This window comes from Dendrobates tinctorius, unplaced genomic scaffold (genome assembly GCF_039654945.1).
Source record: "Dendrobates tinctorius isolate UK_male_01 unplaced genomic scaffold, ASM3965494v1 ptg000165l, whole genome shotgun sequence".
Taxonomy (NCBI): Eukaryota; Metazoa; Chordata; class Amphibia; order Anura; family Dendrobatidae; genus Dendrobates; species Dendrobates tinctorius.
In genome coordinates, this window is record NW_027361832.1 from 20,003,057 (window position 1) to 20,027,496 (window position 24,440).

At 48.4% G+C, this 24,440-nt stretch overlaps 7 non-coding genes and 4 pseudogenes across 7 annotated transcripts; all 11 read right to left on the reverse strand.

Moving 5' to 3' along the window:
* Positions 1 to 3,370: 3,370 nt before the first annotated feature.
* On the reverse strand, positions 3,371 to 3,480 carry LOC141053563 (5S ribosomal RNA; annotated as a pseudogene).
* Positions 3,481 to 4,134: 654 nt separating this feature from the next.
* LOC141053492 (5S ribosomal RNA) lies at positions 4,135 to 4,243 on the reverse strand (annotated as a pseudogene).
* Positions 4,244 to 6,584: 2,341 nt separating this feature from the next.
* LOC141053345 (5S ribosomal RNA) lies at positions 6,585 to 6,704 on the reverse strand. The gene has a single exon (XR_012221088.1). It is a non-coding gene; the product is annotated as a 5S ribosomal RNA (ribosomal RNA).
* Positions 6,705 to 7,781: 1,077 nt separating this feature from the next.
* On the reverse strand, positions 7,782 to 7,900 carry LOC141053308 (5S ribosomal RNA). The gene has a single exon (XR_012221054.1). It is a non-coding gene; the product is annotated as a 5S ribosomal RNA (ribosomal RNA).
* Positions 7,901 to 8,935: 1,035 nt separating this feature from the next.
* Positions 8,936 to 9,055, reverse strand: LOC141053442 (5S ribosomal RNA). Its single transcript, XR_012221176.1, has one exon. It is a non-coding gene; the product is annotated as a 5S ribosomal RNA (ribosomal RNA).
* Positions 9,056 to 9,709: 654 nt separating this feature from the next.
* Positions 9,710 to 9,818, reverse strand: LOC141053489 (5S ribosomal RNA; annotated as a pseudogene).
* An 8,017-nt stretch (positions 9,819 to 17,835) lies between these two features.
* On the reverse strand, positions 17,836 to 17,955 carry LOC141053346 (5S ribosomal RNA). The gene has a single exon (XR_012221089.1). It is a non-coding gene; the product is annotated as a 5S ribosomal RNA (ribosomal RNA).
* Positions 17,956 to 19,032: 1,077 nt separating this feature from the next.
* LOC141053240 (5S ribosomal RNA) lies at positions 19,033 to 19,151 on the reverse strand. Its single transcript, XR_012220992.1, has one exon. It is a non-coding gene; the product is annotated as a 5S ribosomal RNA (ribosomal RNA).
* Positions 19,152 to 20,186: 1,035 nt separating this feature from the next.
* LOC141053515 (5S ribosomal RNA) lies at positions 20,187 to 20,296 on the reverse strand (annotated as a pseudogene).
* A 654-nt stretch (positions 20,297 to 20,950) lies between these two features.
* Positions 20,951 to 21,069, reverse strand: LOC141053252 (5S ribosomal RNA). Its single transcript, XR_012221004.1, has one exon. It is a non-coding gene; the product is annotated as a 5S ribosomal RNA (ribosomal RNA).
* Positions 21,070 to 23,410: 2,341 nt separating this feature from the next.
* Positions 23,411 to 23,530, reverse strand: LOC141053348 (5S ribosomal RNA). The gene has a single exon (XR_012221090.1). It is a non-coding gene; the product is annotated as a 5S ribosomal RNA (ribosomal RNA).
* Positions 23,531 to 24,440: the final 910 nt, after the last annotated feature.

Here is a 24,440-nt window from a genome sequence, read left to right on the forward strand (position 1 = left end):
GTGGTGTCATCAGGATTTTGTGACTCGAGAGCTTGAATTATCATGCAAGCCTCAAGAGCATCCTCATCCTCATCTGGGATAGTAAGATGTACTGTACCATCTTCAGCAAATTTGATATCTGCCTGCAATTTCTTTAGTACATCCACTCCCAATAGGCAAATTGGTGCTCTTTTGACAAACAAAAATGTATTCAGGAACATTTTAGGTCCTATCCTAACTGGTAAAGGTTTGCTAAAAGGAATTAGGCTAGATTGTCCACTGAATCCTGAGACAAAAGTCGAATACTCTGAAAGGAGGTCTGGAGTTATTACTTTGTCATTGACCACCGAAGAGGTTGCTCCGGTATCTAATAGAAAGGGTACCTTTTTACCATTTACCTGAATTTTAACTACTGGTTCCCTAGAGTCGAGTTTCATTCTAATTGCATTTAGTCAGTCAGTAGGTTCTTCCCTTCTAGGCTGAGCTTCTCTATCCGCTTTCCTCTTACGGCAATCTCTTTGGAAATGACCTGGCTTCTTACAATAGTGACATGTAAAAGTTCTCCTCCTAGCCCCACTTATTGGATTTCCCTGATTATCAAACTGAGTCACCGCTACTCTTATTTTTGCTGGCGGTGCATTCTTCCTTTCCTGTACATCTAGCTCAATTCCCATAGCTTTTTGTCTTAATCCATGGGCATCAGGTACTGATCTCCAATCGGGGGTGCTTATTTTCAGGGGATCTCGTATTTCTTTGAGTAACCCTTCCATGAAGGCTTTTGCCAATAGTCTCGATACTCCCTCATTATTGGTGTCAAGACCCTCATCTTGGAAGGCCGTTTCCAATATCCGGAAGAAATCGGTGACAGATTGTCCCGGTTTCTGTGGTATGGCTGTCATGTTACCTCTCTGTCTCTGTTTTGTCTGCATAAAATTATCAAGGGCGGTTAAGAAAGGCTCTCTTGAAGCCTGAGTTCGAAGGTTACCCTCTTGGTCATCGTCAGGCGGTCTGTTTGGTCCGATAATGTGTGAGAACTCCCCTTGGGTAGTTAATGGTAATTTCAGTCTACATAGGTCTTCCCCATCCAACCAAGTCCCTCTGTGTACAGTCAGTACCTGTCTTATATATCGGGCAAACGCCATAGGGAAGGTAGTTGGATCTGGAGCATTGGACAATAATGCCATACATTCTGGGGCAGACCATGGAGTGTAATGAAGGGTCTGAATATGTCTGGTGCGGGTAACACCTTGGTCATCCACTTCTCTAAAAGGGGTATTTTGAGTCCTAACAGGGGCTAACCTGCTAGGGTGGTGGTAACGGGGTGCTCCACAGGCTAGGCAAGTATTTCTCCAGTCTGGATTTTGTTGACCACAATTACTACAAATCCATCCTGGATTGCCATTATCAGGTGATGGTGATTGTACATTAGGGTACAGTCCAGTGGACGGTGGTGGGGGTGAACTGGGAATTGCGGCAGGAGCCATAGGTACTGGTGGTGGCACTGACAAAGGGGTTGGATAGGGTGGAGGCTCACGCATTTCCTCCACTGGGTCATCTGTCTTTCTGACCTTCTTTGAACGTATCCATTTCCCTGTCTTCTCATTATATGCCCACTTTTCCCTCTGAGCAACTTGTGAACATTTTAAACATGCTTCAACCTGTTCCCCCCATCCCGCATCTGCAATTTTTCCTGACTTTGTGTCTTTTATTTCTTTCCATTTATCCTCATTTAAAGCCTCTTTCCCTTTTACCTTGAATCTTTTTAATACCTTCTCTAGGTCTCTTGCTGCACGTCTTCCATATCTATCCTCAATTATATCACATAACCAATCTCCTTCTTCAGGTATCTTTCCCTGACTGTTCCCCATCTTATCTTTTATTCTTATCCTGTCTCTCTTGTTGTCTTCCTGTTAGTCCCCTGCCTTAGGTGGTGTATTGGGTAAGCTCAAGACTAGGCTCTACTATACCTCGTTACCTTCTTCCTAAGGTGCTAACAGGCTAAATGAAGTGTCTGTTCCTCGGTGTACTACGTGTTTCGTGTACTTATATGCTATGTAGCATCCGAACAGAAATACTCCCACAACACACAGGATTGTAAACAAAGTATCCATCTATCGGGGTTCTTCAGTCATATCTTGTCACAGGCTCATTTCACAGTCCTGTGCTCATTCAATCACACTCTTATCTGTCACAAGGTTTATCCGTAAAGGGTGTTGATTTAAGCTTAGGCGGTGACCTCCCCGGAAGGACGCAGTCACATGACCCAGTTAGGCAATATCACCACTCTTTGAACGAATACCTACTGTGCAGCTTATTTGTCTACTTTCCACAGTCCTTCAAATCAAGGCAGTCACTTAACAACCTCCTCTATTCCTAGTGCGGAATCGTCTATTGTGAAAAACTTGTCCGTCCGGGCTGAGCAGTATGAACTGTTCACCCAGCCTTATCTTCCGTAATGTCAGACCTCTCAGCGTGTCACTCAATGGGACATGTGTATTCAATGCTAACAATACCCACCACTGTTCTCCCTTCTTGAAGTGGTGAAACTTTTTTATGTTTGTGTCTGGGGTTGTCCCTGCAAATGTCCAATCACCATACCCGTTATGATTTGCATCAGTTCTTCTTCTAAAAATAGCTGTGCACAGGCAGAATCTGCAACAGCCTCTCATTCGGACAGGGATACAGGAATTACATATGTGTGTCACACCCGATTTCCTCAGAGTTCTTATATGGACCTGATTTTACGGCCCCCTCCTCTACTAGATTCCCCTTTATACGGACCTTAGTTATAATGATAGATTATGAAGAGCAGAGAAGAGAAAAATTGATCTCTTACCTGGCCAGGTGTTTAGGTCTGCTGTTCACAATTTCATCAGTAACAGGAGTGGTCCGTAAGCCGGGTGGTCTTGGAGAGGTGCCTATATCAGGTCCCTGTTCCGGGCGCCAGGAAACTGTCGGGATCCCTCAGATTACTCTTTCATCTGAAGGACCGATGTTCTTGGGTGTAAAGCATCATATGTCTCTAATTAAATCAGCTCCGTGGAGAAGAACTACACAGACACCAGCTGTATGGTACAACTCAGGATGCCTCCAAGACGCCTCTGGCTTATCAGTTAGGCTTCCGTCTTTTATAGTAAAGAATTTAAACATTTTACAGACATGCGCAGTACAAATGATTTTACAACTTGTTTTAGACAAAGAAAGTCATTTAGGCGAAAAAGCAGAGGTATTTGACCTTGGTTCACAAGGGAGATGTCTGAGACATCTCCTCGAAGAAAAGATAAGGTTTTAAACAAGAGAATGCAACATAGACAGAACTCAATTTAACTCCTTCAGTTCCTATCACTGTATACTAGCCGAGCTGGGCCAGGGAGCAAAATGTCATCAAAATTGTCTACAGCACTTGGTGTTCCCAGGAGGTCTACCATCCAAGTACTGTCCAAGCCCATCCCCGCTTTGCTTCCGAGTTCGGGCGTATCCAGGGTGGTATGGCCAGTAGACACGGCTTGGTCCATCGCCTGGCCAGCCTGCCTCAGGCTCGCGTGGTGGCGAGAACTCTGACCATGTGGAGGCAGGCTCCGAAGGGCCGATGCAAAGGCTGGGCCGACCCTACAGTCTTTGTTTGTTTTGCAGTGAAACCACGCGCCGCAGCAGGGCCCGAGCATCATTTGTCTTTAAATATGGCTCCACGCAGGGTCTCCTGCAGGCTAAACCATTCATCTGGGGGGACGTGACAGAAGGAGCAAGCTTGAGCAGCCGCAACTTGAGGCGGATTGAGACGTCCAGGAGCGAATGAAGGAAGAGGGTGAGATGGTTGCCAGTGACTGTGTGCTGCTCTTCAGGGGGGTCTTGTTGCCTGCAAAGGTGTCCTGCTTGCTTCGGCCTGTAAACTGGCCTCCAGGTTGCCGGCGGATGCCCCCAAGCCCGCGGGAGGCGCTGGTCCTGTTGAAAGGAAGCCTAGTATTAAAAGTAAATAAGCAACAATGCTGGAGGCCCACGGTGATGAGAAGGATGCTGGCAGTTTGCACGGACGAAATATCGCAAGAGAGAAAGCAAATGAAAAGAGGAAAGAAGCATGTGTGCCCTTGTGAAAGGGAATGGAAAAAAGGAATAGAGGACAGTGACCCCTGCTGGTGGAAGGAAGGAAAAAGCAAAAGCCTGCAGCACCTGGTATTCCCAGGCGGTCTCCCATCCAAGTACTAACCAGGCCCAACCCTGCTTAGCTTCCGAGATCAGGCGTGTTCAGGGTGGTGTGGCCATAGGCAGAGACAAGCTTCTCACTTGCTGCTTTTCTACTATGCAGTCTGGCTGCCGGCTGCCCTGTCCAGTGCTCAGCAAGAAAAGATTGCAGAGCTGGAAATGAACCCGGTCTAAAGGAGCGCACCTGTTCCTTAATCACGCCTGGCTGGCGCTCCTTTTTGGACTGTCTCTCTTATCGCCAGTGCTCAGCAAGAGGCCCTTTTGTAATTTCCTTTCTCTTCACTTTTTTGCTGGCTCTCTTAAAGGGGTTGTAGGCAGAACGCCCCGCTCAGAGCCGCTGAGCTCACTGATCGGCTGCTGACGTGACATCAGCGTCGCAGCCAATGCCACAGACCTGGAGCAGCGGTGAGACTCTCCGGTGGACCCGGGTAGGGTGAGTACAGGGCGGTTTGTTACTTTCTAAAAGCCTGCAACCTGGGAAGAACATTTAATGAAAGGGAACAACCCCTTTGACTGTCTGCAGCGCGCCACACCTAGGAAGCGCACAGTCACTTGCAAGCGAGCACGCACATATGCTTGCACATGGCCACACCTCCTATTTGCCCCTGCAGCCTCAGCGCCAGCAAGTGTCAGACTGTCCTGTCTGTCTTATTATCATTAATATTTGCGTGCCTTAGCAGGAAAATGCCCCCAATTCCCTCCCGCTCCTTCCTAGTGTAGGGTCGGACAGGTTCGCAGGATGCAGTGACGAGACACTAAACGAATGGTGGTTTTCGAAATTACTTTTATAAAACCCTAGCCGAAGGGCTAGGCTGAACAAAACAAGGAATAAGTACAACACCAACAGTCCACGCAGGGACTCAACAATCTTAACCCAATATAGTTTCACTTAGCCTTCCAGGGACTGCTGGGTTCGGTAGCGTGGCCGCGTTGAGGTCGCTGAGGCGGCTGTCCTGAGGAAAGTGATGTCGGTGGGGGCAACAGGCCCTGAAGAAAATAATACCGTTGGGGGGCAACAAGCCCTGAAGAAAACAAGGACGTTGGGGCGCAACAGGTCCTGAAGAAAACGGGGACGTTGGGGCGCAACAGGCCCTGAAGGAAACGCTGCCGCTGGGGCGCAACAAGCCCTGAAGGAAACGCTGCCGCTGGGGCGCACCAGGCCCTGAAGGAAACGGGGACATTGGGGCGCAACAGGCCCTGAAGATAACGCTGCCGCTGGGGCGCAACAGGCCCTGAAGGAAACGCTGCCGCTGGGGCGCAACAGGCCCTGAAGAAAACGCCTCCGCTGGGGCACAACAGGCCCTGAAGAAAACGCTGCCGCTGGGGTGCAACAGGCCCTGAAGAAAACACTGCCGCTGGGGCGCAACAGGCCCTGAAGAAAGCAATGCCGTTGGGTCTCAACAGGCCCTGAAGTAAATGATGGAGGTGGCGCGCGGTGATGACGCAGTTCCCCAGAAAGGCCTGTAGCCGTCCTTTACCAAGGAGTCTCTTCCTAAGCCAGGGTAGCGAGCCTTTAATCCCGCCTGTGACAAGGTGGCGTATCTTGAGGACAATGGTGGCCGGGTCGGCGTGATGGGGGAAGGCTGGGGGGAAGGGCCCAGATCTCTGAGGCCTGGTTACCGGTACTCACGGCCACAACCGGAGGTATAGTTCCTCTCTCTCTAAGGCGGGGTTTAGCGGGGATAATTCTCTCAGAACAGGAGCGGGGAGCAGTCTCTGGGCACAGTCTCTCACGTCTCTCTTGTCGGTAAATCGGCCGCTTTCTCCTCGCAGGCTCCTCTCGGTACCCCTGCAAGTCACCCTGTGTCCTGCCTTCACTCCCTCTCTTCCCCAACTGCCACTTCAGCGCGTCCCCTGCTCCTTTTACCCTAGCCCCTCCCCCTGTTGCCCTGACAACCTCAGTCGCATGTCTCCCTTTGTAATTCCCCTGTTGTGCTTCCTTCAATAACTCTGATGGCGGTCCCCTTGGTTCCGGCCCAAACACTATATGGGGGTCCTCCTCCCCACACTAGTACTGAATTTGGGTCCTGGGCAGCCGTCTGATTGGGTTAGTTACACAAGCTTCTTTGCAGAAGAAGACGTTACTTCTGCCAGCCGGCCGGCCGGCCTCTAAAGATCATCCCCTGGGCGCCCGCTGAATGCCTGGCCCCTTAACGGCCCAGGATGCTTATGACGCCTTCATTTCCAGAAGGCAGGCCGAGGGGTCAATAAGCACTCATAGCTGCGGCAAGGAGCTTGGTGTGAGGCATGCGAGGAGGCGTGGTAGCGTCCCTAGCTGCAAACCATCTCAGAGGCATCAGAGGCATTATGCGGCTTGGGGCTTCCAGCTTAGGTAATGTTGGTGTCTGATAAGGCGCCCCTGTATACTAGCCGAGCTGGGCCAGGGAGCAAAATGTCATCAAAATGGTCTACAGCACTCGGTGTTCCCAGGAGGTCTCCCATCCAAGTACTGTCCAAGCCCATCCCCGCTTTGCTTCCGAGTTCGGACGAGATCGGGCGTATCCAGGGTGGTATGGCCAGTAGACACGGCTTGGTCCATCGCCTGGCCAGCCTGCCTCAGGCTCGCGTGGTGGCGAGAACTCTGACCATGTGGAGGCGGGCTCCGAAGGGCCGATGCAAAGGCTGGGCCGCCCCTACAGTCTTTGTTTGTTTTGCAGTGAAACCACGCGCCGCAGCAGGGCCCGAGCATCATTTGTCTTTAAATATGGCTCCACGCAGGGTCTCCTGCAGGCTAAACCATTCATCTGGGGGGACGTGACAGAAGGCGCAAGCTGGAGCAGCCGCAACTTGAGGCGGATTGAGACGTCCAGGAGCGAATGAAGGAAGAGGGTGAGATAGAATCATAGAATCGTAGAGTTGGAAGGGACCTCCTGGGCCATCTGGTCCAACCCCCTGCTCAAAGCAGGATTCGCTAAATCATCCCAGTCAGATGTCTGTCCAGCCTCTGTTTGAAGACTTCCATTGAAGGAGAACTCACCACTTCTCGTGGCAGCCTGTTCCACTCATTGATCACTCTAACTGTTAAAAAAAATTTTCTAATATCTAATCTGTGTCTCCTCCCATTCAGTTTCATCCCATTGCTTCTAGTCTTTCCTTGTGCAAATGAGAATAAAGTTGATCCTTCTACAATGTGACAGCCCTTTAGATATTTGTAGACAGCTATTAAGTCTCCTCTCAGTCTTCTCTTTTGCAAACTAAACATTCCCAAATCCTGCAACCTTTCCTCATAAGACAGGGTTTGCAGACCGGTCACCATTCTGGTTGCCAGTGACTGTGTGCTGCTCTTCAGGGGGGTCGTGTTGCCTGCAAAGGTGTCCTGCTTGCTTCGGCCTGTAAACTGGCCTCCAGGTTGCCGGAGGATGCCCCCAAGCCCGCGGGAGGCGCTGGTCCTGTTGAAAGGAAGCCTAGTATTAAAAGTAAATAAGCAACAATGCTGGAGGCCCACGGTGATGAGAAGGATGCTGGCAGTTTGCACGGACGAAATAGCGCAAGAGAGAAAGCAAATGAAAAGAGGAAAGAAGCATGTGTGCCCTTGTGAAAGGGAATGGAAAAAAGGCATAGAGGACAGTGACCCCTGCTGGTGGAAGGAAGGAAAAAGCAAAAGCCTACAGCACCTGGTATTCCCAGGCGGTCTCCCATCCAAGTACTAACCAGGCCCGACCCTGCTTAGCTTCCGAGATCAGACGAGATCGGGCGTGTTCAGGGTGGTGTGGCGGTAGGCAGAGACAGGCTTCTCACTTGCTGCTTTTCTACTATGCAGTCTGGCTGCCGGCTGCCCTGTCCAGTGCTCAGCAAGAAAAAAATGCAGAGCTGGAAATGAACCCGGTCTAAAGGAGCGCACCTGTTCCTTAATCACGCCTGGCTGGCGCTCCTTTTTGGACTGTCTCACTTATCGCCAGTGCTCAGCAAGAGGCCCTTTTGTAATTTCCTTTGTCTTCACTTTTTTGCTGGCTCTCTTAAAGGGGTTGTAGGCAGAACGCCCTGCTCAGAGCCGCTGAGCTCACTGATCGGCTGCTGATGTGACGTCAGCGTCGCAGCCAATGCCACAGACCTGGAGCAGCGGTGAGACTCTCCGGTGGACCCGGGTAGGGTGAGTACAGGGCGGTTTGTTGCTTTCTAAAAGCCTGCAACCTGGGAAGAACGTTTAATGAAAGGGAACAACCCCTTTGACTGTCTGCAGCGCGCCACACCTAGGAAGCGCACAGTCACTTGCAAGCGAGCACGCACATATGCTTGCACATGGCCACACCTCCTATTTGCCCCTGCAGCCTCAGCGCCAGCAAGTGTCAGACTGTCCTGTCTGTCTTATTATCATTAATATTTGTGTGCCTTAGCAGGAAAATACCCCCAATTCCCTCCCGCTCCTTCCTAGTACTGAATTTGGGTCCTGGGCAGCCGTTTGATTGGGTTAGTTACACAAGCTTCTTTGCAGAAGAAGACGTTACTTCTGCCGGCCGGACGTCCTCTAAAAATCATCCCCTGGGCGCCCGCTGAATGCCTGGCCCCTTAACGGCCCAGGATGCTTATGACACCTTCATTTCCAGAAGGCAGGCCGAGGGGTCAATAAGCACTCTTAGCTGCGGCAAGGAGCTTGGTGTGAGGCATGCGAGGAGGCGTGGTAGCGTCCCTAGCTGCAAACCATCTCAGAGGCATCAGAGGCATTATGCGGCTTGGGGCTTCCAGCTTATGTTGGTGTCTGATAAGGCACCCCTGTATACTAGCCGAGCTGGGCCAGGGAGCAAAATGTCATCAAAATGGTCTACAGCACTCGGTGTTCCCAGGAGGTCTCCCATCCAAGTACTGTCCAAGCCCATCCCCTCTTAGCTTCCGAGTTCGGACGAGATCGGGCGTATCCAGGGTGGTATGGCCAGTAGACACGGCTTGGTCCATCGCCTGGCCAGCCTGCCTCAGGCTCGCGTGGTGGCGAGAACTCTGACCATGTGGAGGCGGGCTCCGAAGGGCCGATGCAAAGGCTGGGCCGACCCTACAGTCTTTGTTTGTTTTGCAGTGAAACCACGCGCCGCAGCAAGGCCCGAGCATCATTTGTCTTTAAATATGGCTCCACGCAGGGTCTCCTGCAGGATAAACCATTCATCTGGGGGGACGTGACAGAAGGAGCAAGCTTGAGCAGCCGCAACTTGAGGCGGATTGAGACGTCCAGGAGCGAATGAAGGAAGAGGGTGAGATGGTTGCCAGTGACTGTGTGCTGCTCTTCAGGGGGGTCTTGTTGCCTGCAAAGGTGTCCTGCTTGCTTCGGCCTGTAAACTGGCCTCCAGGTTGCCGGCGGATGCCCCCAAACCCGCGGGAGGCGCTGGTCCTGTTGAAAGGAAGCCTAGTATTAAAAGTAAATAAGCAACAATGCTGGAGGACCACGGTGATGAGAAGGATGCTGGCAGTTTGCACGGACGAAATAGCGCAAGAGAGAAAGCAAATGAAAAGAGGAAAGAAGCATGTGTGCCCTTGTGAAAGGGAATGGAAAAAAGGAATAGAGGACAGTGACCCCTGCTGGTGGAAGGAAGGAAAAAGCAAAAGCCTACAGCACCTGGTATTCCCAGGCGGTCTCCCATCTAAGTACTAACCAGGCCCGACCCTGCTTAGCTTCCGAGATCAGGCGTGTTCAGGGTGGTGTGGCCGTAGGCAGAGACAAGCTTCTCACTTGCTGCTTTTCTACTATGCAGTCTGGCTGCCGGCTGCCCTGTCCAGTGCTCAGCAAGAAAAAATTGCAGAGCTGGAAATGAACCCGGTCTAAAGGAGCGCACCTGTTCCTTAATCACGCCTGGCTGGCGCTCCTTTTTGGACTGTCTCACTTATCGCCAGTGCTCAGCAAGAGGCCCTTTTGTAATTTCCTTTCTCTTCACTTTTTTGCTGGCTCTCTTAAAGGGGTTGTAGGCAGAACGCCCCGCTCAGAGCCGCTGAGCTCACTGATCGGCTGCTGACGTGACATCAGCGTCGCAGCCAATGCCACAGACCTGGAGCAGCAGTGAGACTCTCCGGTGGACCCGGGTAGGGTGAGTACAGGGCGGTTTGTTGCTTTCTAAAAGCCTGCAACCTGGGAAGAACATTTAATGAAAGGGAACAACCCCTTTGACTGTCTGCAGCGCGCCACACCTAGGAAGCGCACAGTCACTTGCAAGCGAGTACGCACATATGCTTGCACATGGCCACACCTCCTATTTGCCCCTGCAGCCTCAGCGCCAGCAAGTGTCAGACTGTCCTGTCTGTCTTATTATCATTAATATTTGCGTGACTTAGCAGGAAAATGCCCCCAATTCCCTCCCGCTCCTTCCTAGTGTAGGGTCGGACAGGTTCGCAGGATGCAGTGACGAGACACTAAACGAATGGTGGTTTTCGAAATTACTTTTATAAAACCCTAGCCGAAGGGCTAGGCTGAACAAAACAAGGAATAAGTACAACACCAACAGTCCACGCAGGGACTCAACAATCTTAACCCAATATAGTTTCACTTAGCCTTCCAGGGACTGCTGGGTTCGGTAGCGTGGCCGCGTTGAGGTCGCTGAGGCGGCTGTCCTGAGGAAAGTGATGTCGGTGGGGGCAACAGGCCCTGAAGAAAATAATACCGTTGGGGGGCAACAAGCCCTGAAGAAAACGAGGACGTTGGGGCGCAACAGGTCCTGAAGAAAACGGGGACGTTGGGGCGCAACAGGCCCTGAAGGAAACGCTGCCGCTGGGGCGCAACAAGCCCTGAAGGAAACGCTGCCGCTGGGGCGCAACAGGCCCTGAAGGAAACGGGGACATTGCGGCGCAACAGGCCCTGAAGATAACGCTGCCGCTGGGGCGCAACAGGCCCTGAAGGAAACGCTGCCGCTGGGGCGCAACAGGCACTGAAGAAAACGCCTCCGCTGGGGCACAACAGGCCCTGAAGAAAACGCTGCTGCTGGGGTGCAACAGGCCCTGAAGAAAACACTGCCGCTGGGGCGCAACAGGCCCTGAAGAAAGCAATGCCGTTGGGTCTCAACAGGCCCTGAAGTAAATGATGGAGGTGGCGCGCGGTGATGACGCAGTTCCCCAGAAAGGCCTGTAGCCGTCCTTTACCAAGGAGTCTCTTCCTAAGCCAGGGTAGCGAGCCTTTAATCCCGCCTGTGACAAGGTGGCGTATCTTGAGGCCAATGGTGGCCGGGTCGGCGTGATGGGGGAAGGCTGGGGGGAAGGGCCCAGATCTCTGAGGCCTGGTTACCGGTACTCACGGCCACAACCGGAGGTATAGTTCCTCTCTCTCTAAGGCGGGGTTTAGTGGGGATAATTCTCTCAGAACGGGAGCAGGGAGCAGTCTCTGGGCACAGTCTCTCACGTCTCTCTTGTCGGTAAATCGGCCGCTTTCTCCTCGCAGGCTCCTCTCGGTACCCCTGCAAGTCACCCTGTGTCCTGCCTTCACTCCCTCTCTTCCCCAACTGCCACTTCAGCGCGTCCCCTGCTCCTTTTACCCTAGCCCCTCCCCCTGTTGCCCTGACAACCTCAGTCGCATGTCTCCCTTTGTAATTCCCCTGTTGTGCTTCCTTCAATAACTCTGATGGCGGTCCCCTTGGTTCCGGCCCAAACACTATATGGGGTCCTCCTCCCCACACTAGTACTGAATTTGGGTCCTGGGCAGCCGTCTGATTGGGTTAGTTACACAAGCTTCTTTGCAGAAGAAGACGTTACTTCTGCCAGCCGGCCGGCCGGCCTCTAAAGATCATCCCCTGGGCGCCCGCTGAATGCCTGGCCCCTTAACGGCCCAGGATGCTTGTAAAATAATGCATATCCTGTAAAATACTCAGGACTAGTTACCAGATAAAAATATAGTGGTTTATTTGGATTTTTCCATCAAAGAAAGGTTATTACAGAAAAACAGGTGAATAAAAATAAGTGAAAGAGATATTGTCCATTAGATCATGCTCTGAGATCTCACATGGCAAAAGCAACATGTATTCTTCTTCTCTCCGGGATCTCACATGGCAAATGGCGTCTGTCTCTCAGTTCGGCTTCTTCGTAATAAAGTAACATACCAGCTGTTGAGTTATGTCATCTTGCGTCTGTGTCTCATGATGGTGAGGGAAGAAGAAGAGCGACCTCTACAGTTAGCCATGAATTATATACGTCTCCTAAAGCACGTGGTCTCTACATATATGGAGCTGTCTTTCTACCATGAGCCAAGCTTAAAAATAGCCTATGTCATGTAAGCTAAAGCATTCTACAGAACTGGGTCTTATAAGAAATTAACGGATTATTAATATTTAACAATTCCCCCTTTTGAGGGAGACAGACATTAATTGGAACCCTCAAATATAACAAGATCTTCTTTCTTCTTTTCTTCTTCTTTGACAAAATAATTTAATATCAATCATAATAATAATATCAGATTACCGTTATAAGTACTCAATGACACAATTGATGTGAATTCATGTTATGGTAAGCCGTGAACAATATTCATATAAAATATGTATAATTATACTTCCCTAAGTCTAAATTGAAGCATCTCAGGTCCAGTCATCATCATCTGATGTCATCTGGTCTTCATTTTGATGTCTTCTGTCTTCTTCTTGGTTCTTTTAAAAATACAGTTTTTCTCTAGCATATAGATGTTGTAAAAATCGTGTTGTATATAAAATCAAAGTTCATAAATTCAAATGTTAATACGAAAACAAAGTCTATGCAGCTTTAATATCTGTGCAGTGTCACATTTTAAAAACCTGGGCTTACATTGGCTCGCCTTGGATATTCTGGAATCCTCCATCGGCACTGGTCTTTGAACAGGTGTGACGTCTTTGGTCAGCAAAGCAAGGGTTAAAATGACTCTTCCTTGCTAAACATAGCACCATAACCAGTCCTTGTCCTAATGCACAGGACATATGTCAGGGTTGTAGCCTCCCGACAATTACCTTATTGTTCACCAGCCTTACATCGAAGCTTTACAGGTGATTGAAAACCTCTGGAACTTGATAAGAACGTGATAACACAGTTCACATCAGCATCATAGGATCATCGTCCTCTGGTTGTCAGGTTAGACACTTTAATCGTGACTGTCAGTGGTGGATACTGCACTTGTAATTAACACAGTCTATTACTCAGTAATCATAGTTTTGTTACCTTCTGGGACTTCTGGATCGCGGCATTCTTCTTCTTGCAACTGATAAAAATCAATGAAGTTTAGAAATGTGAAAAGTCTTTATTAACATAATTTCAGTATCTTGCTTGAAGTCTTCATTCCCTATTCTATACCAAATCTGGTAATTTCCTATCCTATAATATCACAGCGTACCATAGCAATCAGTAATATCCATATAATTATTATCAGAATTTGTACCATATATGGATTTCAATATTTGAAATAATAAACGATAATACATTATTATCCGCATTTTTCATGTGATAGAACATTTTTTTTTTATGTCATAGGTGTAATTACCTTTTTCAACCCATAGGTGTCACTGTTTTATGTAACCAGTGTTTTCATCTTTATTAATAAGGAATATATTTATTATACTAATAATATGTAGGAATGTAAAGCCATGAACCAAAATAAGAATATATGAGTGAGCGAATGAATGAATAAAAGAATTGTTGCATATAACTCAGAAGTGAAACATTTTCCTTAGTAATAGAACCATATAATTGCTATATTTAATGAAGCAATATTCTCAGTAGATATTACTTTACTAAATATTGGTGAAAGAATTAAAAATAATGAAAAATAAGAATAAAAATAAAAATAAGAATAAGGCCTTTATGTTGATGCAGAGTAGTTATGTCTTCAGTAACATATACCCTTAATATTTCCATGATCTGGATTATTTCATAATTGTCATAAACTTGTGTTATCAAAATATTCAAATCATGCAACTTTGCATGTAATTCCTCTTAGTGTAAAGAAATGACTCTTTATAATACTTGTTATTATACCCAATACTTATACCATTGCACCTTATTAATATTTTTTTTTTCCTATTAAAATGTGTGAAGAAGAGGTATTAATCAAATGTGATTATGTAGTCAGGATAAAAAACATATTTCCCCCTTAATACCAAAAAATATTGTTTCATGAAATAATTCATTTATCAAAACCAAAATTAAAAATAATTAATGTATAAATTATGTGAATTTATACTTGCTTATACCATTATTTGTCTGAAGATGTGTAACCATCAAAATTAATTTGAATATCATAAAATTATCCTTTGGAAAAATTAATTTAAATGTAGTTTAAGATTAACACACTTGGACAGAGAAGGAAGGTCCACTATTCCCAGATGCAGCTGGTGAATACCAGGCTCTGTGCTGGTGCCTGTTTAAAAGAGCTAAAGCTGATAAGGAAAGAATAGATTTTCTTCCTAAACTATTTTCTATTTTGTTGTGCGATTGCACTTATCCACAATTAACTAAATCAAGAAATAATTACTATAGAAATACAGAAATATATGTTGTATAGATAATATTTCATTATATATCCTAATATTCTAATAATCTAACTGATCTGCATATTTCTCCTAAAGATAAAAGCTTTGGGGTTTTTTTCTTTCCTCATTCAGAATCCTGAGGCCTCATACAAACGTATCACATTACTCGCTCAGCAGCTGCTCATACACTCAGTCACTGTCACTCAGACTGTGTCACATATTAACTTTAAACCAAATACCTCACATATGAAGGTGTGATGAATACACGTATTTTAACCCAAATTATCCTAATTATCAATGCATTGTAAACTATTTCAATTTAGTCTCTTAATATTTCTTTGAATATTCCCCAAATACACATGACATAAATATATGTATAGCTATACTTGACATTTAGGCCTGGAAAAAAAATTCCATTGCTTTGCAAAAGTTGAGACCCCCTTTAAAATTCTTTCCCTAAGGAACAGGGACATAATATACTGGTATACTTGTATTATTAGAACAAGGTTCAAATTCCCCTGCTGTGGTTGTCATTCAAACCATGCAGTAAAGCACACACCCAGAACATTTTAAAAAGCAATTAGTTATTTCCTTTTAAGGGTTAGATATATAAAATCATGCAATATTGCAACTTCCTGTGTAAATAAAGGCATAAATCCTTGGAAGAGAATTTTTCTCGATTAAGTCCTGCTTTGAAATGAAAATTCTAAGGAAACATAAAAAATAAGGTTAATATCATATTCATATTCTAAATATTATTACTGATGTAGATTTTAATTTTCATTAAAAAATACAGTTCTACTATTTCTACTTCTACAAACACTCTATATATACTGTATGACTATGTATATATCCACAAACCATAAAACTACAGGATTATACTCTATAACTCACTAATTGTATAACACTGTTACACAATATATATTACTTTTTTCCTAGCCAATTCCTACACCCATACTTATTTCTCTGCAAAAAATATCCTGAAAGGTTCTTGCCATTTTAAAGCTGATAGATTCTTGGAGCAGAGTATTCAGTTTACAGGCCATGATGTCACTCACCACCTGTTTCTGTCTGTTAAATTCGGCCATCTTTGTTACAGAAAGAAAATCAGAACTCATCATTTTTCTTAATTCGATTTGTGTCTTTTCGGTGTTCTTTTGCATCATTCCATATGGCTTATAACAAACATGTGATTTTCTTTTTCTTTCTTCGTAGATTTGATTTTGGGGAAAACTCATTTTAGAAGGTTTTGCTAATACAGGCTTCTGATAAGATTTTACTCTGCCTGTCTTTACAAAATTAGCACAATTTACTTTCCTTTCACGATTCTCGTGTTTTCTGGCAAAATCAAGGGATTGCGCACATTCAAACAAAGAATCTTTTTGTGACGCAATAACACGAGATGCAGGATTTAGAAACCAAAATTTGCTTACAAAACTCCTTATGAGGGACGGTGTTTTGACATTCTCACTCAGCATTTTGTACAAACGTTCATATATGGACATGAACGTAAAAATACATTCCTTCCGACCAATTCTTAATTTTTGAAGAATATCAATATCTGGATGATTTTCATTTGATGAACAAAAAATGAGAATTTTTAATCTGTCTTTATCAGTTAAATTCTCATGTGTTTCACCAGATAACTTTAAAGACAATCTCCTAGCAAAATTTACAGGGATCCACATTTTGAACAACTGATTCTTCTCCTCGTTAGATAAATCAAATTTATCAGTACAACTTTCATAAATCTCAGAGTTTCTACAAACATCTATTTTGTTGTCATAAGCAGGAATTATTTGGCATATCTTTATCAAATCCTTCCTCACGCTACTTCGGATTTGGGCCTGTGAGTCTTCTATTTTTAGTGGTACGTCTTTCCCTTGTACGTCCTCTACGTCAGTTCTGAAGTCTCCTCCTACTTCTCCATCTTGTTCCACGTCTGCAAGGTCACCTTCAATGGCCGCTACAGACACTTGATTACAGTCAATCTCCCTAACTTTACAGCCAATCTCGAGAACATCACAACAATCATTTTTGGATTTCTCTGACACAGATCTATGAAATATATCTACCATCTGTAGAATATTTTTTAATCTCTCTCTTTCTCTATTGAAAAACTTAGAATCTAACCTCTGATTCTCGAGTTCACACTCGGCATATAAACTTAACCATAAAACTTCTGAATTAGAATTGTCTACAGACTTAAATTTCAATTTACTCTGCTTAGCAAGACAATTAATGACATCCATTTTATCTTACCTTGAAATGTCTCAGCTCCTTTGATGGACAACGCTGGGTTCCTGTCTTTACACGTCTGGCTTACGTCTGGTACTTTTGGCACTTGTAGTACTTCTCAATCTATCTGGTACTTCTTACTTCTAGGTTCTATGTGATTCTTGTAAGTAGTGGAATTCCCGATAACTTGCACATATGATTTGACGTTAGCAAAGTCCAATCCCCCGTGTGGGCAAGTTGAGGGAAATCCGCAAAAAAGTACAAAAATTCAGATCTGGCTGGCTCTCCAATGTAAAATAATGCATATCCTGTAAAATACTCAGGACTAGTTACCAGATAAAAATATAGTGGTTTATTTGGATTTTTCCATCAAAGAAAGGTTATTACAGAAAAACAGGTGAATAAAAATAAGTGAAAGAGATATTGTCCATTAGATCATGCTCTGAGATCTCACGTGGCAAAAGCAACATGTATTCTTCTTCTCTCCGGGATCTCACATGGCAAATGGCGTCTGTCTCTCAGTTCGGCTTCTTCGTAATAAAGTAACATACCAGCTGTTGAGTTATGTCATCTTGCGTCTGTGTCTCATGATGGTGAGGGAAGAAGAAGAGCGACCTCTACAGTTAGCCATGAATTATATACGTCTCCTAAAGCACGTGGTCTCTACATATATGGAGCTGTCTTTCTACCATGAGCCAAGCTTAAAAATAGCCTATGTCATGTAAGCTAAAGCATTCTACAGAACTGGGTCTTATAAGAAATTAACGGATTATTAATATTTAACAATGCTTATGACGCCTTCATTTCCAGAAGGCAGGCCGAGGGGTCAATAAGCACTCTTAGCTGCGGCAAGGAGCTTGGTGTGAGGCATGCGAGGAGGCGTGGTAGCGTCCCTAGCTGCAAACCATCTCAGAGGCATCAGAGGCATTATGCGGCTTGGGGCTTCCAGCTTAGGTAATGTTGGTGTCTGATAAGGCGCCCCTGTATACTAGCCGAGCTGGGCCAGGGAGCAAAATGTCATCAAAATGGTCTACAGCACTCGGTGTTCCCAGGAGGTCTCCCATCCAAGTACTGTCCAAGCCCATCCCCGCTTTGCTTCCGAGTTCGGACGAGATCGGGCGTATCCAGGGTGGTATGGCCAGTAGACACGGCTTGGTCCATCGCCTGGCCAGCCTGCCTCAGGCTCGCATGGTGGCGAGAACTCTGACCATGTGGAGGCGGGCTCCGAAGGGCCGATGCAAAGGCTGGGCCGCCCCTACAGTCTTTGTTTGTTTTGCAGTGAAACCACGCGCCGCAGCAGGGCCCGAGCATCATTTGTCTTTAAATATGGCTCCACGCAGGGTCTCCTGCAGGCTAAACCATTCATCTGGGGGGACGTGACAGAAGGCGCAAGCTGGAGCAGCCGCAACTTGAGGCGGATTGAGACGTCCAGGAGCGAATGAAGGAAGAGGGTGAGATAGAATCATAGAATCGTAGAGTTGGAAGGGACCTCCTGGGCCATCTGGTCCAACCCCCTGCTCAAAGCAGGATTCGCTAAATCATCCCAGTCAGATGTCTGTCCAGCCTCTGTTTGAAGACTTCCATTGAAGGAGAACTCACCACTTCTCGTGGCAGCCTGTTCCACTCATTGATCACTCTAACTGTTAAAAAAAATTTTCTAATATCTAATCTGTGTCTCCTCCCATTCAGTTTCATCCCATTGCTTCTAGTCTTTCCTTGTGCAAATGAGAATAAAGTTGATCCTTCTACAATGTGACAGCCCTTTAGATATTTGTAGACAGCTATTAAGTCTCCTCTCAGTCTTCTCTTTTGCAAACTAAACATTCCCAAATCCTGCAACCTTTCCTCATAAGACAGGGTTTGCAGACCGGTCACCATTCTGGTTGCCAGTGACTGTGTGCTGCTCTTCAGGGGGGTCGTGTTGCCTGCAAAGGTGTCCTGCTTGCTTCGGCCTGTAAACTGGCCTCCAGGTTGCCGGCGGATGCCCCCAAGCCCGCGGGAGGCGCTGGTCCTGTTGAAAGGAAGCCTAGTATTAAAAGTAAATAAGCAACAATGCTGGAGGCCCACGGTGATGAGAAGGATGCTGGCAGTTTGCACGGACGAAATAGCGCAAGAGAGAAAGCAAATGAAAAGAGGAAAGAAGCATGTGTGCCCTTGTGAAAGGGAATGGAAAAAAGGAATAGAGGACAGTGACCCCTGCTGGTGGAAGGAAGGAAAAAGCAAAAGCCTACAGCACCTGGTATTCCCAGGCGGTCTCCCATCCAAGTACTAACCAGGCCCGACCCTGCTTAGCTTCCGAGATCAGACGAGATCGGGCGTGTTCAGGGTGGTGTGGCCGTAGGCAGAGACAGGCTTCTCACTTGCTGCTTTTCTACTATGCAGTCTGGCTGCCGGCTGCCCTGTCCAGTGCTCAGCAAGAAAAAAATGCAGAGCTGGAAATGAACCCGGTCTAAAGGAGCGCACCTGTTCCTTAATCACGCCTGGCTGGCGCTCCTTTTTGGACTGTCTCACTTATCGCCAGTGCTCAGCAAGAGGCCCTTTTGTAATTTCCTTTGTCTTCACTTTTTTGCTGGCTCTCTTAAAGGGGTTGTAGGCAGAACGCCCCGCTCAGAGCCGCTGAGCTCACTGATCGGCTGCTGACGTGACGTCAGCGTCGCAGCCAATGCCACAGACCTGGAGCAGCGGTGAGACTCTCCGGTGGACCCGGGTAGGGTGAGTACAGGGCGGTTTGTTGCTTTCTAAAAGCCTGCAACCTGGGAAGAACGTTTAATGAAAGGGAACAACCCCTTTGACTGTCTGCAGCGCGCCACACCTAGGAAGCGCACAGTCACTTGCAAGCGAGCACGCACATATGCTTGCACATGGCCACACCTCCTATTTGCCCCTGCAGCCTCAGCGCCAGCAAGTGTCAGACTGTCCTGTCTGTCTTATTATCATTAATATTTGCGTGCCTTAGCAGGAAAATACCCCCAATTCCCTCCCGCTCCTTCCTAGTACTGAATTTGGGTCCTGGGCAGCCGTTTGATTGGGTTAGTTACACAAGCTTCTTTGCAGAAGAAGACGTTACTTCTGCCGGCCGGCCGTCCTCTAAAAATCATCCCCTGGGCGCCCGCTGAATGCCTGGCCCCTTAACGGCCCAGGATGCTTATGACGCCATCATTTCCAGAAGGCAGGCTGAGGGATCAATAAGCACTCTTAGCCGCGGCAAGGAGCTCGGTGTGAGGCATGCGAGGAGGCGTGGTAGCGTCCCTAGCTGCAAACCATCTCAGAGGCATCAGAGGCATTATGCGGCTTGGGGCTTCCAGCTTATGTTGGTGTCTGATAAGGCGCCCCTGTATACTAGCCGAGCTGGGCCAGGGAGCAAAATGTCATCAAAATGGTCTACAGCACTCGGTGTTCCCAGGAGGTCTACCATCCAAGTACTGTCCAAGCCCATCCCCGCTTTGCTTCCGAGTTCGGGCGTATCCAGGGTGGTATGGCCAGTAGACACGGCTTGGTCCATCGCCTGGCCAGCCTGCCTCAGGCTCGCGTGGTGGCGAGAACTCTGACCATGTGGAGGCGGGCTCCGAAGGGCCGATGCAAAGGCTGGGCCGACCCTACAGTCTTTGTTTGTTTTGCAGTGAAACCACGCGCCGCAGCAGGGCCCGAGCATCATTTGTCTTTAAATATGGCTCCACGCAGGGTCTCCTGCAGGATAAACCATTCATCTGGGGGGACGTGACAGAAGGAGCAAGCTTGAGCAGCCGCAACTTGAGGCGGATTGAGACGTCCAGGAGCGAATGAAGGAAGAGGGTGAGATGGTTGCCAGTGACTGTGTGCTGCTCTTCAGGGGGGTCTTGTTGCCTGCAAAGGTGTCCTGCTTGCTTCGGCCTGTAAACTGGCCTCCAGGTTGCCGGCGGATGCCCCCAAGCCCGCGGGAGGCGCTGGTCCTGTTGAAAGGAAGCCTAGTATTAAAAGTAAATAAGCAACAATGCTGGAGGACCACGGTGATGAGAAGGATGCTGGCAGTTTGCACGGACGAAATAGCGCAAGAGAGAAAGCAAATGAAAAGAGGAAAGAAGCATGTGTGCCCTTGTGAAAGGGAATGGAAAAAAGGAATAGAGGACAGTGACCCCTGCTGGTGGAAGGAAGGAAAAAGCAAAAGCCTACAGCACCTGGTATTCCCAGGCGGTCTCCCATCCAAGTACTAACCAGGCCCGACCCTGCTTAGCTTCCGAGATCAGACGAGATCGGGCGTGTTCAGGGTGGTGTGGCCGTAGGCAGAGACAAGCTTCTCACTTGCTGCTTTTCTACTATGCAGTCTGGCTGCCGGCTGCCCTGTCCAGTGCTCAGCAAGAAAAAATTGCAGAGCTGGAAATGAACCCGGTCTAAAGGAGCGCACCTGTTCCTTAATCACGCCTGGCTGGCGCTCCTTTTTGGACTGTCTCACTTATCGCCAGTGCTCAGCAAGAGGCCCTTTTGTAATTTCCTTTCTCTTCACTTTTTTGCTGGCTCTCTTAAAGGGGTTGTAGGCAGAACGCCCCGCTCAGAGCCGCTGAGCTCACTGATCGGCTGCTGACGTGACATCAGCGTCGCAGCCAATGCCACAGACCTGGAGCAGCAGTGAGACTCTCCGGTGGACCCGGGTAGGGTGAGTACAGGGCGGTTTGTTGCTTTCTAAAAGCCTGCAACCTGGGAAGAACATTTAATGAAAGGGAACAACCCCTTTGACTGTCTGCAGCGCGCCACACCTAGGAAGCGCACAGTCACTTGCAAGCGAGCACGCACATATGCTTGCACATGGCCACACCTCCTATTTGCCCCTGCAGCCTCAGCGCCAGCAAGTGTCAGACTGTCCTGTCTGTCTTATTATCATTAATATTTGCGTGCCTTAGCAGGAAAATGCCCCCAATTCCCTCCCGCTCCTTCCTAGTGTAGGGTCGGACAGGTTCGCAGGATGCAGTGACGAGACACTAAACGAATGGTGGTTTTCGAAATTACTTTTATAAAACCCTAGCCGAAGGGCTAGGCTGAACAAAACAAGGAATAAGTACAACACCAACAGTCCACGCAGGGACTCAACAATCTTAACCCAATATAGTTTCACTTAGCCTTCCAGGGACTGCTGGGTTCGGTAGCGTGGCCGCGTTGAGGTCGCTGAGGCGGCTGTCCTGAGGAAAGTGATGTCGGTGGGGGCAACAGGCCCTGAAGAAAATAATACCGTTGGGGGGCAACAAGCCCTGAAGAAAACGAGGACGTTGGGGCGCAACAGGTCCTGAAGAAAACGGGGACGTTGGGGCGCAACAGGCCCTGAAGGAAACGCTGCCGCTGGGGCGCAACAAGCCCTGAAGGAAACGCTGCCGCTGGGGCGCAACAGGCCCTGAAGGAAACGGGGACATTGGGGCGCAACAGGCCCTGAAGATAACGCTGCCGCTGGGGCGCAACAGGCCCTGAAGGAAACGCTGCCGCTGGGGCGCAACAGGCCCTGAAGAAAACGCCTCCGCTGGGGCACAACAGGCCCTGAAGAAAACGCTGCCGCTGGGGTGCAACAGGCCCTGAAGAAAACACTGCCGCTGGGGCGCAACAGGCCCTGAAGAAAGCAATGCCGTTGGGTCTCAACAGGCCCTGAAGTAAATGATGGAGGTGGCGCGCGGTGATGACGCAGTTCCCCAGAAAGGCCTGTAGCCGTCCTTTACCAAGGAGTCTCTTCCTAAGCCAGGGTAGCGAGCCTTTAATCCCGCCTGTGACAAGGTGGCGTATCTTGAGGCCAATGGTGGCCGGGTCGGCGTGATGGGGGAAGGCTGGGGGGAAGGGCCCAGATCTCTGAGGCCTGGTTACCGGTACTCACGGCCACAACCGGAGGTATAGTTCCTCTCTCTCTAAGGCGGGGTTTAGCGGGGATAATTCTCTCAGAACGGGAGCGGGGAGCAGTCTCTGGGCACAGTCTCTCACGTCTCTCTTGTCGGTAAATCGGCCGCTTTCTCCTCGCAGGCTCCTCTCGGTACCCCTGCAAGTCACCCTGTGTCCTGCCTTCACTCCCTCTCTTCCCCAACTGCCACTTCAGCGCGTCCCCTGCTCCTTTTACCCTAGCCCCTCCCCCTGTTGCCCTGACAACCTCAGTCGCATGTCTCCCTTTGTAATTCCCCTGTTGTGCTTCCTTCAATAACTCTGATGGCGGTCCCCTTGGTTCCGGCCCAAACACTATATGGGGGTCCTCCTCCCCACACTAGTACTGAATTTGGGTCCTGGGCAGCCGTCTGATTGGGTTAGTTACACAAGCTTCTTTGCAGAAGAAGACGTTACTTCTGCCAGCCGGCCGGCCGGCCTCTAAAGATCATCCCCTGGGCGCCCGCTGAATGCCTGGCCCCTTAACGGCCCAGGATGCTTATGACGCCTTCATTTCCAGAAGGCAGGCGGAGGGGTCAATAAGCACTCTTAGCTGCGGCAAGGAGCTTGGTGTGAGGCATGCGAGGAGGCGTGGTAGCGTCCCTAGCTGCAAACCATCTCAGAGGCATCAGAGGCATTATGCGGCTTGGGGCTTCCAGCTTAGGTAATGTTGGTGTCTGATAAGGCGCCCCTGTATACTAGCCGAGCTGGGCCAGGGAGCAAAATGTCATCAAAATGGTCTACAGCACTCGGTGTTCCCAGGAGGTCTCCCATCCAAGTACTGTCCAAGCCCATCCCCGCTTTGCTTCCGAGTTCGGACGAGATCGGGCGTATCCAGGGTGGTATGGCCAGTAGACACGGCTTGGTCCATCGCCTGGCCAGCCTGCCTCAGGCTCGCATGGTGGCGAGAACTCTGACCATGTGGAGGCGGGCTCCGAAGGGCCGATGCAAAGGCTGGGCCGCCCCTACAGTCTTTGTTTGTTTTGCAGTGAAACCACGCGCCGCAGCAGGGCCCGAGCATCATTTGTCTTTAAATATGGCTCCACGCAGGGTCTCCTGCAGGCTAAACCATTCATCTGGGGGGACGTGACAGAAGGCGCAAGCTGGAGCAGCCGCAACTTGAGGCGGATTGAGACGTCCAGGAGCGAATGAAGGAAGAGGGTGAGATAGAATCATAGAATCGTAGAGTTGGAAGGGACCTCCTGGGCCATCTGGTCCAACCCCCTGCTCAAAGCAGGATTCGCTAAATCATCCCAGTCAGATGTCTGTCCAGCCTCTGTTTGAAGACTTCCATTGAAGGAGAACTCACCACTTCTCATGGCAGCCTGTTCCACTCATTGATCACTCTAACTGTTAAAAAAAATTTTCTAATATCTAATCTGTGTCTCCTCCCATTCAGTTTCATCCCATTGCTTCTAGTCTTTCCTTGTGCAAATGAGAATAAAGTTGATCCTTCTACAATGTGACAGCCCTTTAGATATTTGTAGACAGCTATTAAGTCTCCTCTCAGTCTTCTCTTTTGCAAACTAAACATTCCCAAATCCTGCAACCTTTCCTCATAAGACAGGGTTTGCAGACCGGTCACCATTCTGGTTGCCAGTGACTGTGTGCTGCTCTTCAGGGGGGTCGTGTTGCCTGCAAAGGTGTCCTGCTTGCTTCGGCCTGTAAACTGGCCTCCAGGTTGCCGGCGGATGCCCCCAAGCCCGCGGGAGGCGCTGGTCCTGTTGAAAGGAAGCCTAGTATTAAAAGTAAATAAGCAACAATGCT